Genomic DNA, 21,396 nt, shown 5'->3' with positions numbered 1-21,396 from the left:
TAAAATGTGGAATACAATTAGAAAATTACTATTTTAAAATCATCAGCATAATCATTGAGGTAAGGATTAGCAATTGATGCTAAAGTGACTTATTACTTATAAAGAAATAAATGTACCTTTGAATGGGTAGCTGACAGAAACTACATTAACCATGTGATCAAATTGAGCATCACCACGATCACTGCCTCCTGCAGTGATGCAGGAGAAAGCATTCAATACCACCCATGCTGTATTCTTATCAAAAATGTTTAATCTGAATCTAATCATGAAGAAATGAGCACATAAACCCAGACTGTAGGGCACTTTAGAAGACAATATCCTAGAACTTTCATAAGTGTAAATGCTAAGAAAGGCAAAACAGTCAGTGAAGGGAATCTGTTCAGCTTAGATTCTTCAGAGATACACACTGAATTTTTAGGGGTGAAGTATTATATCTGCACCTACCTTTCAAATGGCTTAGCATCTACTATCTATCTGTCTATATCTATCTATCTATCTATCTATCTATCTATCTATCTATCTATCTATCTATCTATCTATCTATCTACCTACCTATCTATCTATCTATCTATCTATCTATCTATCTATCTATCTATCTATCTGTCTATATATATCTATCATCTATCTATCTATCTATCAAGAGAATGAGCAAATACACCATAATTGTTGAATCTAGATGAAAGGTACATTGATTTTTCATTGTCCTATTCTTTCAACTTTGAGACATGGTCAAAATAAAATATTGAGGTGGAAGGGAAAGAAATATTCTTGGTTAGAAAGGGACAATGCTTACTTGGTAGTTTTTCAAAAAACTAGACTCTGAAATAATCCCTATACTTAAATGTTGGCTTAAATTTAAATTTACTATCCATGTGACTTTAGCCAAACTACTAAGGCAGTAAGTCCTTACTAAGTGAGTAACATAAGGCAAATCAAAGAGGACATATTTTGTTCTCTTATATCCCTGCCAGTGTTGACAAAATAGAAAATACCAAATAATTGCTGATTTATTGATCCTTAATATAATGATACAGAATTTAGAAGATGAGGGCAAAATGGGCTGGACTACTTGGAAATTCTAGGCTTTGTTCACAGCCTTTCCCTTTATTATAGTGCCTAAGAGTAAATGACAATAAATATCAATGTCAAGTTTTTCAGTTTCCATTTTAGTCATAATCTTATTTTCAGAATCTTTATTACTTAGAATGGGTAGTACAAAAACAAACAAACAAACAAGAAATAACAATTGTTGGTGAGAGTGTGGAGAAAAGGGAAACTTGCACACTGTTGGTGGGAATATAATATGGCCCCACAATCCCACTTCCAGGAATTTACTCAAGGATAACAACATCACTAATTCAAAAAGATATATGCACCCTTATGTTAATTGCCACGTTATTTACAATGGCCAAGATATGGAAGTAACCAAAGTGTCCAACAACAGAGAATGGATAAAGATGCAGTACATATACATGATGGGGTATTATTCAGCCATTAAAGAAAAGAAATCCTGCCATTTGCAACAATATGGATGGACCTAGAGGGTATTGCACTAAGAGAAATAAGCCAGGTGGAGAAAGACAAATACCATATGATTTCACTTATTTGTGGAATCTAAAAAAAAAACAAAACAAAACAGCAGTAGACTAATAGACACTGAGAAGTGACTGGTCATTACCATGGGGAAGGAGTTGGATTCTGGGGGAAGGGGAGGGAGATAAGTGTCCATTGATAGATGAATGGATTAAAAAATAGTATATGTGTATACACACACACACATATATGTGTATATATATGTATATGTATATTTATATACATATACATATATATACACTATGGAATATTGCTAAGCCATAAAAAAAGAATAAAAGCTTGCCATTTGCAATAACATGGATGGACCTAGAGTGCATTATGCCAAGTGAAATAAGTCAGAGAAAGACAAATACTGTATGATTTCACTTAGAAGTGAAATCTAAAAAGACCAAACAAACAAACAAAACAGAAATAGACTCATAAACACAGAGAACAGGCTGGTGGTTTCCACAAAGGAGGGGAGTCGGGGGGTTGGGTGAATAGGTGAAGGGGATAAAGAAAGAGAAAATTCAATAAATTAGTTATGAAGATGGAAATGTAGTATAAGGTATATAGCCAATAATATTGCAATTTATTTGTGTGTTGACAGATAACTATACTTACTGAGATAAGCATTTAGTAATGTATGTAATTGTTGAATTATATGTATATCTGAAACCAATAAAATATTGAATATCAGCTGTATTTCAATAAAACTATTTAAAGAAGAGAGAGTCACTAAATACCCATTGCATGCTAGGAACTGTGTTAGGAATGTCAAAAAAATATTACTTAGGATTTAACACAAATGTATTAGTTCTGTTTATTTTAGTTCTAAGTGACAGAAGGTTCTCCGAAGTAGCTCAGATAGGCAGAGAGATTTATTGAAGGGAAGGGTTGAAGAGCTAAAAACCACAAGAAGTGTAAAGACATGACTGGGTCTTAGGAACAACTGGAACCAGGGGTGTGAATGCTGAGGGTGTCTTTTATTATATCTCTCACCTTTTTATTTCTCTGCTGTTACTTTTATCACTTCTAATGGCTAATCATGCTTCTCTGCAGAACATGATACTCATGATCACTAAAAACTATTGAGTTTCTCATTGTGTAGCCCACTAGAGACAGACCAACTCACTATTGGATTCAGCTCAAAAGGCTTGAGGAAGAAATCTGCTTGGCCATTTTGGGTCAGGTGCCCATTTTTGAACTAATTCACAGTGGTCCTGTGTTTGAGGTGGCTGTGTAGTGTCCTGTGAGATCATCACTGCTTTTCTTTGGACAGCACCTGGTTGGAAGTGGGGAGGGAGCAACTCTAAGAGAAGTGGGATGCTGGCCCGACAGTGGTGCAGATGTCCACAACACCAGAATCTCAGCTTTTAAGTTCATTCTAATGTTGATCACCAACAAATAAAGGATAAAATTCAAATTTGTATTAAACAAGGACCTTACTAATGCATCTTTTTTCAGAAAAATTAAAATCTTGGGAATCTAAAAAACTGAATTTCCAGAGTAAATGTAAAAACTGATGGCATCAAGCTAGCTAAAAAGTAAGCAAAATAAAGGAAGGGATCAAAGAAACAATGGGAGTATGTTAAAAAAAAAGACACACGACTAGTTTGAATAGAGTTCCAGACAGCCCAGATAGGGACAAAAAAAAAAAAAAGTAAGCAAAGTAATTATTCTGTTTTTCATAAATAGGGTATGGTGTGGGTGCTTCTAGGGTGGAGAGAGAAGGTAGTATAATATAATTATGCATCTGGGTTTGAGACTTTAAAGGAAAAATACACTGTGACAACATTATGACTAAGAAAACTGCAAGTCACATAGTGAAGAGGTTAAGAGAGGTTAAACTGAAGAGTTACCACTTAACACTGTCTCTTTAAATACCAGCTAGCTAACTCACACCCACAGCCACAATATTTGTTTTTGAACTGTACTTGACTCCTATAACTGAATCTCTTTAACTCTATATACCTGGAATTTTACCAAAAACTTCTGGAAATTTTTTCCCTTATTATTAGCATTCTTAGCAGCCAGTGAACACTTTTACAACAAACAAATGAAAATAGAATTTCCCTTTGAAGTTCTTCATACTTTAGAGTGTTTAGCATCCCACACCTCGGGCATCCTCTGGATGATAGCAAAAAGCAAAAATAATGTGACGCAAGGCATATACTACTTTCAAAAAGTAGTTGAGGGTAATTGTTCAATTATGAGGGAGTGGAGTTCTGGGGAGCAGAAGTAGCCAAATTTGATCTGGGGAGTAGATGGTGCTGGATATCAGGTTCTGTTGGCATGGTGTGCTGCTATTGGTCCAGCTGCAAAATCGCCTGCCAGGCACTTGGGTGCCCTTAGATGACTGTTTGTACTGCTTTAAACAACTCTGCACACAGTGAATAGATTCAATGTTATCTCCAGTTTGGTTCACAATGAGATAATAAGAGGGTGAAAGGGTAATAGAAAAGAACAAAAATGTCCAAAAGGCATGCCTTAGGAAGCCACTTTCATAAAATAATGAATGGTTTCAGATATAGGCAATGATTAACAGCTCTAGAGCGGAGGTCTTGATTGTGTAGCCAGTGTTTCTGCCTAAACATGATACACTGCACTATAAAAGGAAGCTGCAAGAATTCAGAGCACTTATAGGTGTCCTAACCTTGGATCTAGAACCCTCTGAGATGTATAGCAAGAGTATATTCTTGTGGAAGTTAGAATTTTAAAAACATTGTTTTGTTTGCTGAAAATGACCCAGAAAAAAGAGCAAATATTACGATAAATAGAAGCTTAGTACTCCTGGCTTAGTGTCTTACATGGTATTTGTAAAATGTACTATGTTTTTAATTAAGAAAAAAAAACAAAAAAGTGCCTTTTGCAACTTTTTAATCACACTCAACCTTAGGCTAATAGGTGTGTGAAAATACTTACACATTTAAATCATGGTAGATACACTATATGAATTAGATCCTCAAAATATATATATTTTATTCAATAATAGATGTTTTTACCACTTAACATATAGTTCCTAGTGGAATTCCTCATAATCTGGTGTTATGTGGAAAATTCACAAGCCAGCCTTACCTGAGCCAAGCCCAGGGAATTGGGGAGCTCGGGACAGTTAACTCTGAGGAGCCCCGAGTGCTGGCTGTACCTAATGTTTGTTACTTGGTTGTATATGTTTAAGTTGGCCACAGAGTTGTTTGTTTTATCTATTTCCCTCAGTGACATGGTGAGACCATCTTCTAACATATGGAAACATTTCCGCATGGTAAGAGAAAAAGAATGAAACTTCAAAATATTCTCATATGGAATACACAATTCCAATGGAGCGTTCTAGATAATATTTCATACAGCAGAAGTGAGAATGAAGTTTGAATCCCTCCCTCTTTTCTTCTCAAATCTGTTTCTAAAACACAAAAGTGCTTCGTGAAGTCATGTGACTCAGTAGGGTACATTTAAAAATATTGATTCTTCTCCTTTATAGTCTTGTTCTGCTTCTCATATTCAGAAAAAGTTCAGTAAGAAAGAATTGCTGGATTCCATTAAGTTCTGCAGCATGAGCTTCTATTTATTAAAAAAGAAAGAAAGAAATGCAAATAGTAGCTTTTATACTGCCTGATAAGGTTTATTTTAAATGTTAATATAACAAATATGATAATTTTGTGAGCAAACCAATTTCTATATAATATAGGTAATATTCAGAGTTATCTTAGATCTTGAAAATATACTTGGCTATTTGCATTATTTTAATATTCCCACTAGATATTTTTTCCTTTTTTTTCTTTCCCCTTTGAAGGAAAGAACAAAAAGATGGAAAACAATATTTTACCCCTCATGGCTTTACAATTTCCAGAAATGTCCAAATTCTGCTTAAGATGTCACTCTCGTTGATTGCAATATTCTATGAGACTTGGAATTTTCCATACTAATGAAAACTTGGCAAGTTGGTAATTTTTGAGATTCTGGATGAAAAGATTTATATTCACTTGTGTGAGAGCATTGTGCCCATTTTACAACTGTTTCAATTATATAATTTTTAAGCATCTAACTCAAGTTTCTTTTACAGAACTTATTTTTGGCAGGGAGTCATGTCAGTTAACATCTCTGAGTAGCCCCTATTACTTGCACAATACTCACTTGAAACTCTTGTGTTCAGACAGCCTTTAATAACTATGTTGCATAGCAATGAAAATCATTGTTCTCCTGAAACACTTTGGCCCTTACATCTCTAGTGGGGGAAATAAAAGCTCCATCCTATTTTTAATTAGTGTTTGGCCGTAAGGTGCATGACTATAAAAATGCTTATTTTATTGTATCATAAAATTTGTGCCACATTTGTGAATGCAGGCATAATGGTGGGCTTTGGTAGGTGTACGGAAATAAAATAACTCAGCTTCTTAAGTCTGTGTCAGTGAAAATGAGGAAAACTTCTACAAAGATACAACCAATACAAACAGATTGAAAGAAAAAATCAAGAGGACCACATATGGAGTTTCAGTTAAAACAAATAAAAGGAATATTGAGACTATAAATTTTGCATAGCTCCCCCTAACTTTACATTGTGAAATATTCAATACGGTGATTTCTTCAAATTTGTGGCTAATAGGTACAATCTAACAAACTACATGCTACATAATTTTGAAATACAAGTCTTGCCAGAAAGAAACATATAATCAGCCCCTAGCCATAAGATACTATTTTCATCAATAAAGAGAAAATAATCAGTGAAGCAACCAGTTGGTTGAAAGGAGGCAATAGGGAGGGAATAATTGTCAGTTCGTAATCGCTGTGACCATTACACTCATCTATAGTCTCTTGAGTGAGGGTTTTGCACCTGGCGCTTATGTGTGCTTGCAGCTGAGAGGGGACACAGAGGGCCAGGCCATAATGGCCTGCTTCCCGGCCCTGCGAACAGGTCTGCAACTCAATGGCTACAGATGTTTGCGAAGAATGATCACTCTTAGGTACCCTCGTTTAGTCGAGATCCGGGAGTCCTTGTTGCAGGCAGCAGCTTGAGCTCTTTAACATAAAGGCCAGTCCTGAATTAAGGGCCTTGGGAAGCCTTTGATAGACCCGGCCTTAGATGTTGTAAGCAGATTGTGAGAATCATTTACAACAAAGGGCCAAGTTAATTTTAAAAGTTTTTTTAAAAATATTAAATGCATGTTATGCTGCTTCTGATGAGTTTCTATTAATTGATAAGCTTGTCCTATGTAACTTTCTGAATTTTAAACACATGTGCACAAGCTAGCTAGGCTATAACTGGTTCTTATTAAAATATTAAAAGGGAATGCTAAAACGGGGACTTAAAATCAGGTGCATTCAATAAAACTGTTTGAGTTGGCACACAGGCAGTTGCATATGTTTTTGAGTTGAGCTAGTGCTGGAAGTTTATCACCTGTAGTACCTACAGTTAAATGTTGTTTTGCTTCAATAAAAGTACCATTTACAATTTCTATCTACTATCATTAGAGTGTATACATAGTTGATAAATTAACTTGATGTTAAGAGGCAAGTAATACACCCTTTAGATTTACTGTATTTTAATAGAGATTAATGCCTGTTGATTAGCCATGACTTTCAGGAGAAGGAAAAGGAGTTCAAAGAGGACTCCTTAGGGCAGAGTAAGTGCTCCATTTAAACTAATAGATTAAACATGTTTTTCACCATTATCAATATTGTCCAACTGAGACAAGAAACAATCCTCAAACACAAGTTTAAGGGCCAAATAATTGCTCTCTCCTTACAATTCTAACTGAAAGGAAATATTTTCTTCATCGTTCATGGAATGTTTTTGAAATTTGGCATAAACTGGAATCATTGACTCTTTATTTCATTCCTTTTAATGCAATCTGTCTCCCTCTGGAAAAACACTTGTACTCACTCCCTGGAATTTGTTAACACTATTTAGATGAGCCAGAAGGTGTTGCCAAAGGGCAAACAGGGCTGTGTGAGATGTCAAGGTTCAAAGAGCAGGACTGTGGTTTCATCAGCACATACTCTCCATCCCCAGGACCAACACAACAGCATATATTGTGAGATGTATTCTAGACAAAGCTCAGATAATTTTTATTCAACATAGTTATCTAAATTCGGTGCCAAACAGGATATTTGAGACCCACTGCATATGAATTCTGTACCAAAAATACTGTTTTTTAAAGCCAGCAACCTCCCTCCTCCCACATTTTCTTGAGAGAGGGTAGTTACGATGTTCTTTTCTGCTATACTGGTGACAGTATGCTAGCAACATGTTCCCAGACACACAGTTCTCACGTCCATTCTGAAATAATGAAATTGAACTAGAACTCAAAATTGTGTTCATTGTTTGGAAAAGACTGTTATGAGGTTTTAATTAGAAGTTATGTGCACTGAGAGATTTATGGCTCGAAATTTCCCTGTACACATGTTTTTCATTATAATGGCAGTGAACCAATAATTTTACGTGATTCCCCTGGCCACTCCTTCCTCCACCCTCTGTGAAATTGAAATCATATTAGAGGTCACCCTGGTTTTTGAAAGAAAAGTGGACATTTATGGATTTTCTGGAAACAGGAATCCTTCTGTTTAAAAAGTAAGCCAGACATACCACAGAAAAAGATTAGCTAAATTATTCTTTGCCATGTTAAGTGTGGGGAAATAAAAACTCTCTGAAGCTAAGACTTGTTCTTACAGTAATCCTTTTTTTATTAGAAATGAATATTTTCTATGAAGAATATCTTAATCAACTTGAGGTTGGGTGGCAGTCACAGACTGATTAATGTGCTCCAGTTACTTGGCCATCACATTATATATTGTTACATCAGAGGTCTGTGCAAAAATAGCCATTGCACTCTGTGAAACACCCCCTTCCCCATGAATTGCTACAGTATAATGGGCCTATGTTATGAAATAGCTCTTGTTTTTCCTTGGTAGAAATTATGAATATTATGTATGGTTAAGCAATCTTCATATTAGGCGCTGTAATTCCAAAATCTCCCTTGGTTCCCTAGGGTGACTGCCTAAATCCATCACCTTCAATGCCAGGAGGAGATGGTTGGAAATAACACTTGAACTTTTTTGAGCAAAAGGAATTTTACAAGGAAAATATTTTCTGTATTTCCATATCATAGTTATTATGCTTTCCATAGCCACTGGTTGGGAAAATCAATTTTGCCAAAACTGATATAAATGAATTCAATAGCACTTTAAAATAAATTGATCATTAGAATAGTATTACATATATTGGAGATAACAGAAAAGCTGTTTACAATCTATCATTTATTCAAGTCAAAAATCTGATGGACCTATACAGATTCACAAACTCCCCTGATATGGCCTCAGCAAACATTAGTGACCACGAATTTGAAGCCATTGTTTTAAAATTATATTTAAATAATCAAGATCCATTTTATAACAACTATAATAACAATTCTTCCAGGGTCCTGAGAACATGTCTGTGGACTTCTGAACCTTCAGAGAAGAAATAGCATCTGAAAGCTAGAAATATCACAGAAAAAGATCAACTAAATTATTCTGTATCATGTAAGAATGGGAAAATGAACTGTGGACCCTTCAGATTAAAAAAATATATATATCCAGATTGAATACCAGTCACAGACCATGAAAATCATTTTAGCTTTCAAAATGGACTTTGAATTTAGAATATTTCTCAGATTAGAAACAAGAATATTCTGGAACATCCTCTGGGAATTTAAGACCTTTTGAACTACAAAAGAGGGGGCTGTCAAAAAAATTGGTAGGCACTAGTACCTACAGTATGCTGGGCAATATTTCAGGTAACACATTTGTCCTACTGACCCTTCAAAATAACCCTATAATGTAGTTGTAACTATGCCCCAAATGTAGCCAAAGAAGGCTGGTGAGATAGAAGCTGCTGTGGAGGCAACGTGCTGGACACATAAGCTCCTGGGTAGAGTTTCCCCCTCTGAACCAAATGGCAGCAGGAAGCTTTGGCTTAGACTTTAATTTAGAATAATAGGTGAATAATCCCAGCATCAATGAAGTGTGGGCACCTTAGCAAGCACACAGCTATTGTGCTGCAGACAACACACATAGTACAGTGAGAACTGGACCAAGGGGAAGATTTTCTGAGGACCAAAGTGACACAGACTTCTAGGAGGAGTGGAAGGGACAGTTGCAAGTTCTCTGGAGACCAGGAAAGGATCTTTCAGATTTCCACAGGAAATGGCCAGCAGTCCCACATAGGGACTGAAAATGCACATCTGACATGTATTACAAATGCAGTAAGTTTTTTTTTAATGGATGAATGGTTGTTCTAGTAACTATTGCTGCATTATAAATGCTCCTTAAACTTGGTGGCATAAAACAATCATTGTATTAAGTTCATGGATTGTGAGGATTAAGAATTTGCACAGGCCATGGGGGAGTTGGGTTGTCAAAGTTTGGATGTCTTAAGGGATAGAGTCTGGAATCATCTGGAAGTATCTTCACTTCCTGCTTGGAAATGCCTTGTGGCCAGCACCTCACCTGGGGCTGTCTGCTGGAGCACTCCACCTGACCTTTCCTTGTGGTGCGTCTAAGTGGGCCAACTTTAGGCTGTCTCACAGTAGGGCTTCCATGAGCAAGCAACCCAAGAGACCCCAGAAAAGGCTCTATCGCCTTTTATGACCTAGGCCCGAAGTCACATGACACTGCTTCCACCCTAATCACAGATTCAAACGAAGGGAACGTAGGCCCAACCTGGGAGAAGAGTCAGAATCACATTGTAAGAGTGTGCAGAATGGGAAGTATTATCACAGGCATTGTTGGAAAATAATCCACCACAATGGTGCTAGTTCCTGGTGCTAGGGAGTGAGTGAGACAGGAGTGTCTAAACTTTGTTTGGACAGGTCTGGAGCACAGGGGAAGACTCAGTGGACTGAGGGGAAAAAGTTACTGTCTTTTTCCAAGTTGTCACTGCCAGTCTCAATACTGATGCTAGTCCTGATGTACTCCAGGCTGGAGGTGAGTCTAAGCAGCCCAGCCCAAAATCCAGGATCAAGAAAAGAAGTTTCTAGCTGAGAGGCACTATTAGGTATCAGCTAACAAACAAAGTTTCAGGAATTAGAGAATAGGGACAGTGATGAAGCAGACTGACTAAGGGCCTAGAGCCTTGTCACTTTCTCTCACCTATCATAAGGATAAGACACACTAATATTTTCAAGATTGGTGTGTCTAATTTTGGAAACAGCAAATAAATGTGAGGCTGGGAGGCTGTTCTATTCAATCATTCTCTAAGTAATTAATCAATCCTAATAAACATTTGAAGGCAACTATGTGCCAACTTAGGGGGAGGAGGTAAACCTCAAGAAAAAGTATAGCTGGAGGCTAAACGGAGAGGTGAAGCAGCTGAATCCCAAGGCTCAGGGGACTAAGGGGAGAAAGCCAAGTCTCACATAAGGTAAGAACGCTGAAGGTTCAACTAGCATGAGGCCCAACACCTGCCTTATTTATGGTCCAGCCAAAATGACCAGTCAAGGCTCATAGAAATGCAAAGATAGGCTAGATCCAATTTGGCTGATGTTCTTTGGGCTGGAACTCAAATTAGTTCCACTGCAAACATTTTCAATCAAATGCTGTGATTCATAGAAAATATCCTTTCAGGGCCTTTGTCCCTCATTTTTCCTCTATGCTTTAAAAGGCCTATTTAAAGATTTATTTTGAACTACCTTACTCCAAAGGCTCAACATTTTTTATTCTTTGCATGTCTGTCTTTTTCCATATTCTTAAATATTTTATTGTTGGTATAAACATCACAGTATGGAAACATGCCACCAAAGCTCAGTTTTCCCTTGGCTGATTCTCCAGTAAATGAGTGATATAAGCATTGTGTTTGTCTTCCTGACAGCTGTCTTCCTTTCAGCTCTTTTACTACTTATTAGTATACTATGGGAGGGAAGCAGAATCAAAAATGAAACCCAAAACACTTACTTTATGACTTATTCATTATAACTTCCACTAAAATGATCAAGGAAAGGAGATTTTTAAATGCTAGTTAAAACAGTTTTCTCCCAATTACCTGTAGACTTCATTTATCCATGTTGCCTTGTTCTAGCTGTCCACAGAAATAAACAAGATTCATTTGTAATAGACGTAAATTTGCAAATCGTGGCTTTTACGTAAGATTTTTCATTTCATGAAATCCAGCCTCCTTTCAGAGTCTCTTCATCTAGATTCTGCATGTCACTTAGGTTTGTTAATCGTAGGTTCAGATGCTTTTGTGAGTTGGAGGCAAGACAACACCTGTATTTCTGCGGTTCCTGCTGTTGTCTCTCAGCTGACACTGTGGGGGGCTGACTGGTGTTTCTTTGGCAGCTCTCTGATTGTAGCAGTAGTGGTGTGGCTCCAGGGCTGCTAAGCTTTCAGGTTGGCTTCTTGATCACAGAGCACAGCTTCTCCCCTTGTGGCTTAATTCTGAGGAATGTCTGTCTACCTAGACCTATGTTTCTTTAGCTGTTCTGACAATTCCATAAGCCATTTCATAAACATTAATAGATTTTTCAGTGAACCTTTAATAAGCCAGCTAGAGTACATTCTATTCTTTTAAACAGACCCCTGAGTGAAATAAGTATGAAGCTTGGCTGGACAAGATAGAGAAGTAAGTGTCTTATGGCATCCTGGATATACAATATTATCAACATAGTATTATACCTGGTACTTAGAAAACTGGCTTCAGTGCTAGTTTTTTTTTTTTAAATATCAGCCTACATATACATCAGTCTAAAGAGGTTCAGAATCCTTTAGAATATATGATGGGATTGACTCCAAGAACCTGTTCCACTCCAAAGTAAAAGAAATCTGAAGTTGTCTTCAGGTAACAATGAGGCTTATATTTCTTGATCTGCCTTGGACATAGGCTTGGACATGAGACTGAGTCCCGTGCAATGAGATGTAAATGAAAGTTGTTTTCTGTGTCCTCTGGGTAATTGTTTTAAAAAGATAAGTTTCTTACAGTGGCCTGTAAGAGTAGAGCCAGCAGGATATGCTAACAGATATGATGCAGAATGTGAGAAAAGAATAAGAATGAAGGATTTGGATCCTTCATTGGATCAGACCTACTACATGGATTTTGGTCAGAACTACTACAAGGCTGTATATATTATCAAGTGAAATGGGGAAGGCTGTGGGCGGAGGTTTGGGGAAACATAAGTTCAGTTTTGGACATGTTAAGTTAGAGGTATGTATTTGAGATCCAGGGGGAGATATAAAGTAGGCAATTTGATATACAAGCCTGGAGTTCAGTAGAGAGGTCTAGAATGGAGAGGTATTTTTGAGTCTTTGGCATATAGATAGTATTTAAAGCTAAGAATCAAATGAGGTCATCATAAGATTGAGTAAGAAGACAACAGGGAGCACCAAGGACTGAGCCATGGGTTCTGCAGCGTTGAGGTCAGGGGGTGGACGGGAAACTAGCAAGGGAGACAAATAGTGTGGAAAATAGTGAGACAAGAGGAAAGCCAAGAGAATACAGTATCCTTGAAGCCAAGTAGAGAGAGGCGGAATGAATGATCGTTTGGGTCAAATGTTGCTGATAGGTTCATAAGGTGAGGACTGAGAATTGGCTGTTGAATTTACCATTGCAGAGGTGGTATTCAAGAATAATTTTGGTAGAATGGTGGGGATAAAACCCTGATTGGAGTTACCTTACATTATAAGGACCCCCCCATCTGTCTATCTAAAATGTGGGAGGATGGTATAAGTCAATAATTCCTGCCTCTTTCTCCTCCCCCTTCTTCTTTCTCTGACATTGTTTTTACTTGCTATGGTTCTTTTTCTATGGCACTCTGTTATTGCATGGGACAGTCTGTCTGTTTCCCAGGGTTTACTCCCTTTTTGACCAACTCAACCCTACTAGATAAACACTTTTGCTATTTCCTCTTAAACTGGAGATTCTAGGATTCAAAACCTTGCCAAGGCTACACTGCTAGAAAGAAACAGAGCTAACGTTTGAACCCAGGCAGTTTGGCTCCAGGGTCCATGCTGCTAAACTCTACTGTCAAAAGTTCCTCTGATGATGAATAGAATATTTTCCCAATCATCAGAGGAGATAAGAATTTAGCAGGGAATGCAGCATAGTAAACAGATAAACACAATGCAGTTGGACAAGAGAATTTGGGCAAGAACCCCTAAATAAGTCTTGTGTGTTCTAAATGACCTTCCTGAAGAAGGAGGGACTGACCTGGGTCCTGAAGGGCAAGTAAGACTTACTTAAGAGAGGATCATGAAGGAGGTACATTCCAGTAAGAACAGGCAATGATGCAAAGGTCTAGGCATATGAGAGAATATGGCACATTCAAACAAGGGTCTTCTCTTAGAAGGCTTCATAAAGTCTTTTAAAGATTCTGATTTTTATCTTGAAGGTAATTGGGAGTCATTAAAGGATTTAAATAGGAAAATGGTGTGTCTAGATTTGCATATCAAAAAGGTCACTCTAAAGTTCCACTTTGGATAGATGTAGTAGTTTATTGCAGTCTGCTGTTTCTCTTACAACAGCCAGGGGAATCAGACAAATATAAAAATGTTCTAAAGACAGCAGAGAACTGAAGAGGAAACAAAGAACAGATGAATTGGCATTCTTGAGATAGGGCATCCTACTGCAATTAGCTGAAGATGGCCAGGCATTTTCTTTGAAGGAGTATTTGCTAATTCTGAGTTCACTGGGCTTGGCCCATGCATAAGAATGCTACCTAGGGGAGGAGGAGAGATTTTAACCTTTGCCAGTCATTTGGGGATGGTGTGACAGTTGAGAATGAAGAGTGACTTCTTTCAGTCCACGTGCCTACAACGGTGCCTGACCAGCTATGCAGTCTGAGTATTCCATGTCCCAGGAAGAAGAAAGGAATATTTTAAATCCTTCTAAGTGGAATTAAATTATGACTGATTATGATGACAGGAAAGAGAGGTGAGCAGATATGGACAAGAAGACCACAGTGGGGCTGAAGGCCTGGAACACACATTCTGTAGGGGGAGGTGTTATTCTAAACAGAAGGGCAGGAACCAGCTTCGCGAAGTGTGGCCTATTTACCCTTTCTTCCCCCAAAAGAAAACTGGAAATGGCTGTTACAATGGAAGGTTATCAATTGACATTCTACATCTCTTGATGAAAGAAATGTTTTCCTGAAACTGTTGTGGTCTTTTAAGGGTCAAAATCAAGTAGTAAAGTAGTAGTGAATTAGATAAGCTAATTAATGAAGAATTAAGATGCTGTTTCTGTGATCTCCAATTTTTGAATCCTCAATTATGTGCTGTTGTTTAACATAAAATAAGGCATACTGGCCCACTGTGGGAGGACCTTGGTTAGCTGTATTTTTCAAATGTGGTAGTGAGTTTATTCTAAGCCATCCACACTGAATCAGTGCAGACAGAGATTAAAAATCACTTTTGTAGAAAGAAAGAAAAGGGGGATTACTCCTTGATAGGATAAAACTAATGGTAAATCAAAGATTAACGCATGCTCTAAATATCCTTAATTTTGATCACTTAAAGGGTGTCAGATGATCGGCTATGGAGGTACACTTTTCTGATAATATTCCTTTCTCTTAATAAAAAAAAAAAAAAAGCAGTGTCTATGTGGTGACCTCCAATGAGTTCTACACAATGGTATAAAGGGCATATCAAAGTATGGGCAAAGGGTCTGTTTGTTTTTATACAGAAGATCAAAGCCTAATTTGGCTACCCAGAAAATGAACTAAGATACGATATGAGGAAGAACTTCCAACATCAGCACTCTCTGGAAGAGTCATACCAGAAGATGATCATCAAAAAACCTCAACAAAGATTCAGGCGATGCTGCAGTTGTAGCTGCATTCATCCCACCGATTCCTGGACTTGCCATTAGAATGAAGAAGGAGATATCTAAGCTGGCCTGTGCTTTCAGTAAAACAACAAATTTGACTGGATCTATACTGTTGGAACTCAACCAAGAATTAGGAGAAGTGCAAGTTGTAGCGCTCCAAAATCTTACAACTACAGACTATCTATGGTTAAAAGAACATATGGGATGTGAACAGTTCCCAGAAATGGGTTGCTTTAATTTGTCTGATTTCTCTCAGACTGTTCAAGTACAGTTGGACAATATCCATCATATCATAGACAAATTTTCACAAATGCCTAGGGTGCCTAACTGGTTTTCTTGGCTTCACTGGAGATGGCTGATAATTATAGATCTGCTTTGTTTATATAACTGTATTCCTATTATGTTAATATGTGTGCGCAATTTAGTTAGTAGTTTAAAACCTATACATGCTTAAGTTACTCTACCAGAAGATATGTCAAATAAATAATCAATCCTCCCATGTTTTCTTCCATCTGCTACCTCTATAGCATTTCTTCTTCCTTCCTAATTACAACCCTTAAATAGAATTCGTGCCTCATATCGAATTTACTGAGTATCATAATTCCTTCAAGTGGTAAAGATACCTCAAGACAAATGCTGGGCATAGAAGCCACAGGGCATAAATCTGCAAAGAAGTAAAAAGCTAACCTTTTCAAACAATATGGCTTCTCTCTCACTTACCGACTTTACATCTCCCTGTATGGCCCTGGAAGATGACTGGTTAGCCAGAGATGGGTAAGATTCCTCAAGGGAGGAACAACCTAAGACAGGCACAGTCGCAGGGGGGCCATCAGGTGAGAAATTGGGGATCAACAGTGGTGAAGCTTAGAACCTCAAACCCCTGTTTTGAGAGAAATCTTCTGCATCCGTGGATGTTTTAATGCCCTTGTCTAGCTCGGATTGACACAGTCTACAGGCACACACCTGATCTTCTACAATTGCTCTCTTACAACACTGAACTATGTTTTCTACCTTGATCTTGCATCTACCTACCACTTCAGCATTTTATTAAAAATAAAAATAAAAATAATAATAAAGGGAGAAATGTGGGATCCACATATAAATCAAGTATAAAAATCAAACAAATATTCATATTTGACCTGATTGTTTACAGTTCATAATGCGTGATCAAAACTGAAAGTTTCTGTGATGACTGCCCTTGTACTGTTCACCATGTAAGAACTTATTCACTATGTAAGAATTTGTTCACCATGTAAGAACTTGTTCGTTATGCTTCAGAAGATTGGAGACTGACGAGAATTGGGCTTGAGATGGATTAATGATTGTGCATTGAGCATTGACTCCCCTATACAGAATTTTATTGTTGTTAACAACCATTTGATCAATAAATATGAGAGATACCCTCTCAAAAAAAAAAAATCACTTTTGTAACACAGATATCCAGGACAGGAGTCCTGCCAAAGTGGTGATACATTATGAATCTTACTGGTTTGAGCAGACTGTACCTATGAATTTGCTTTCACATTATACAAAGGTGAAAGCCCAGAATCACCCATGAGAGTGATAACAAAAATGCTTATAAAGGCTGATTCAGAATATTTACAGATTTTTGTAAACCTCTTTTCATAGAACTCCAATGTGAACTTTTAAGCTTTTAATTGCCTTCATAATTCTCTCTCCAGCACCCAAGTCAATGCTCCATATGAAATTCTTTCAAGTCATATGCTTTTTTGAGTGGGATGGTGGCTAAGGGGTCAACTTACTTTATTTATAAACCTCTTTGTGAAGATATAATCATCACATACCATACCATCCACATATTTCAAGTGTACAATTCAGTGATTTTTAGTATATTCAGAGTTGTGCAACTATCACCATCATCAGTTTTAGAGCCAGAAACCCTGTATACCCATTGGCAGTCACTCCCCATTCCTTCCTCTCCACCCATCTTTGCCAGCTATTAATCTACTTTCTGTCTTTTTGGGTTTGCCTGAAATGGAGTCATATAATCTGTAATCTTCTATGTCTGGTTTCTTTCACTTAACACTATGTAGTCAAGGTTCACCCATTTGTAGCAGTACTTCCTTCTTATTGCTAAGTATTTCATTGTATGAATAATATACCACATTATATTTATCATTTGCTAGATATTTGGGTTGATTCTACTTTTTGGCTGTTATAAACAAGTACATAAAAGTTATTGTGCGGACATATAGTTTCATTTCTCATGAATTTGTAGCTAGGAGTGGAATTGATGGATCATATGGTGACTCTGTGTTTAGCATTTTAAGGAACTGCCAAACTATTTTCCAAAAGGCTCGCACCATTTTAATCCTCTACAAGTTACTCTGCGTATAAAATTATCAGCCCTCGGCACTTCATCCACTTCACTTTTATGAAGTGAAATGGAAACCAGAAAACAATGACATTTTGGCTCCTGAAGGAGAAAATGTTTCTCTCCTTTACACGTGAAAAATTATAGAATAAAGAAATCAGAACTATATCTCACTGGGATATTCAAAAGCAGCCATGTCAAATGTGAACATAGCCAGAAAGGCCTGTCAAATGGGCTGCCCAGTGTTAGCTGCACTTCCTGTTGCAACTGTTAAAATCTAATCACAGAGGAAAAAGGTATGGTGAAAATACTCCCTTTTGGAACATATCACCACTGAAAAGACTTTTTAAAAAAATTGAGGCATAACTGATGTATAACATTATATTAATTTCAGGCGTACAACATAATAACTTGATAAATGTATATAGTACACAGTGATCACCACAATTAAGTCTAGTTAACATTCATCACCGTACATAGTTACAAAATGAATTTTCATGTGGTGAGAACTTTTAAAATCTCCTTTCTTAGCAACTTGCAAATAGACAATACAGTATTGTTAACTATAAGTCACTCTGCTGTATATTATATCCCAGTGACTTACTTATTTTACAACTGGAAGTTTATGTTTTGAAACCGTTCACCCATCCCCCTTGTACCAATTCCCCACCTCTGGCAACCACCAATCTGTCCTCCATATCTATAAGCTCAGTGTTTTGTTTTGTTTTCAGACTCCACATATAAGTGAGATCATATGGAATTTGTCTTCCTTTGTCTGATTTACTTAGCATTGTACCATCAAGGCCCATTCATGCTGTTATAAATGACATGCTTTCATTATTTTTTATGGCCAAATAATAGTCCACTGTGAATAATATTCCACCTATATAACATCATCTTTCTCTATTCATCCATTGATAGACACTTACGTTGTTTCCATATGTAAGCTATTGTAAATAATGCTGCAGTGAATATGGGGGTGCATAAATCTTTTCAAGTTAGCAATATTGTTTTCTTCAGAAAAATACCCAAAAGTGGAATTGCTGGATCATGTGGTATTTCTGTTTTTAGTTTTTTGAGGAACCTCCATACTGTTTTCCACAGGGGCTGCATCAATTCACATCCCCACCAGCAGTATAATGAGGGTTCTCTTCTCTCCAAATCCTTGCTGACACTTGTTATTTCTTGTAAAAAGACCTCTTTTTGTTGTTTTTGGTGATTATATTTTCTAAAAAGAGAAGAATAGGGAAGGTTTAATGGGAAGAAGACCTGTCTGCTTTGGAAAAGTCCATTTAAAAAGTATAAAAAACAATATTTAAATAAAGTGAAGCCATTTGTGGGGATAGGCACAGACTCCAGTGACCAGCTGTCACCTTTACTGGTTCCAACATGCAGCTAAAAGGGCAGTTCTGGGTTCAGCTTTCACAGATGTGCTACTCTTAATCACACTGCTCTCAGGTGAAGCCCTTGTGATAAATATCCTATTGTGGTAATTAATCTAACACTGTTCATTCTTAATTTGGACATGTGTAGTATTGCTCTGATTCTCAGAAAACGCTCTTGGTTTTTATAAAGGCTTGTGGGAATCCAAGCACATAGGTAGATTTCCACAACAAATGAAGCACCCTCTATATACAAGGCCCATTAAAAAGCTCTGTAGGAAGATAAGAGTTTGTATCTTCCAATCCAAATGTTTGACTTTAGTTTATCATATTTAAGGTGAATACCAAGTGAGAACTGAAAGTATTTACAGCCAACATTATAACAACTGGTAGAAATAAGGACTATTTAGATTTGGATTTGTTTCAAACTTGTTGACTTTGAACCAAAAGAAACTGAAGATGTTATGTTGGTTAGATAAGGAGGTTTCATTTAATGAACCGCCGCTTGTTCATTGTATTCCTACCATGGCTAAGTTGTGTAGAACTGAAGAATATAGTTTATGTAAAGGAGTTTACAATCTAATTGAAGGGGGAGATATACATGAAAACATGCAGCCTCTGCTTTTAATCCAATCCTAAATCCTCTATCTTCTTCAAGGACTTGGTTGCATAAATCAGTGTCTGCCCTCCCTTCTAAGACTTTAACCTCTCACTCTTTCATGGCCCTTTACCCCAAGTCTGTCAACTTGCTCAACTTTTTACCATCTAAAAATAGACTGTCTTTTCTGCAACCATTCTAGCTACACTCCAATCTCTCTTCTTCCTTTTCTAGGCCAGTCTCTTCCTTTACCACAGAAGTTCTGCTTCTGACTCAACAAAAAAATCATTTCAGCAAATATTTCCCTGAATCACCACCTTGCCATTTCAAGTGGACACTTTTCAATCCTTACCTTGCTGATGGATTTTTTGACAGTATAGACCAGTAAGCCCTTGAAACTCTGTTCCATTGACTTCTATGATCCTACCTAGTTCTTCTGTTTTGCTTCTCAGATCATTCATTTTTTGGTCCTATTCATACCTCCATTTATTCTGTTCATTGGTGTTTCTAAGGATTTTGCTCTGGGTCTACTGCTCTTGCTTCTCAACATATTTTTTGAGGCATTCTGATTCACTCTTATGGTGTTAACCCATGGTACAAAATGATTTATTCCAGAATCTAAATACCAGAGGCATCCAAACAGGAGCAATATTCTAATGGAATTGTTTAGTAGTTTTCCATTTTGTGATCACATCTTTTTAATGAACAAAAGACAATTGACAGTATGGTAATAACGTGATCTGATTGGCCTGGCTGCAAATGACTGCTAATAATGCTGTTTTAGCTTGGTCCACACAATATAGACAAGTGGTGCAGATCATAAACAACGATTACAGGGACAAGAAGGCAGTCACACTGGAAACACACAAGTGATAATGATTTAGTCTGATAATAATTCCGTGTATTGCATTACAATTGTGTGTGTACACTACATATATCACAATCCTAAGTCCATGTAATAGAAATAAAACTGAAGTCTGCATCCAGAAGACTTGGGAAATGAGTCAGAGTGTTTTGACTATTATTGCTATTATGCTTTGTTAGAGTTTAGGTATTTAAAACCATGCCTTCTACTTAAAGTGGTGTTTTCATTCACTCAAGTTCTTTTGGGCTCAGTAAAAATATTTGGTAGATAAGAGTGTTAGCCCAATATGGCCAAGGGACAACAATGAAAGAAGGGTCTTAGATCCCTTTTGTATTTTCTTCAGGACAGCAATTGAATAGCCATAGTATAATCTAATTCTTACTCTCTCAACTTATGTTGGGATGCTAAGACAGGTTTCTCTCTCTTTTTATGGAAGATGTAATTTATATGCAATGCAATTCACCTGTTTTAGATGTACAACCTGATGAGTTTTCACAAACAGATATAGTTGCATAGCTAGCACCACAATCAAGATAGAGAAAACTCCATGATCCTAAAAAGTTCCTCCATGTCCATTATAGTCAGTTCCCTTACCCCACCTCTATCCCTGGAAGTCATTTATTTGCTTTCTGTGCTTATAGTATTGCCACTTCCAGAATGTCATATACATGGAATCATATGGCATAAAGCATTTCATATCTGTCTTCTTCCACTAATCATAATGGTTTTGAGATTTGCCCATGTCACACAGTAGTCTGCTTCTTTTTCTTTTTAAGGTATTAGTAATATATACTCTTGTGAAGGTTTCACATGAAAAACAATGTGGTTACTACATTCAACCATATTATCAAG

The sequence above is a fragment of the Manis javanica genome, chromosome 2 (genome assembly GCF_040802235.1).
Source record: "Manis javanica isolate MJ-LG chromosome 2, MJ_LKY, whole genome shotgun sequence".
In the NCBI taxonomy this organism is placed as follows: Eukaryota; Metazoa; Chordata; class Mammalia; order Pholidota; family Manidae; genus Manis; species Manis javanica.
This window is presented reverse-complemented; position numbering follows the sequence as displayed.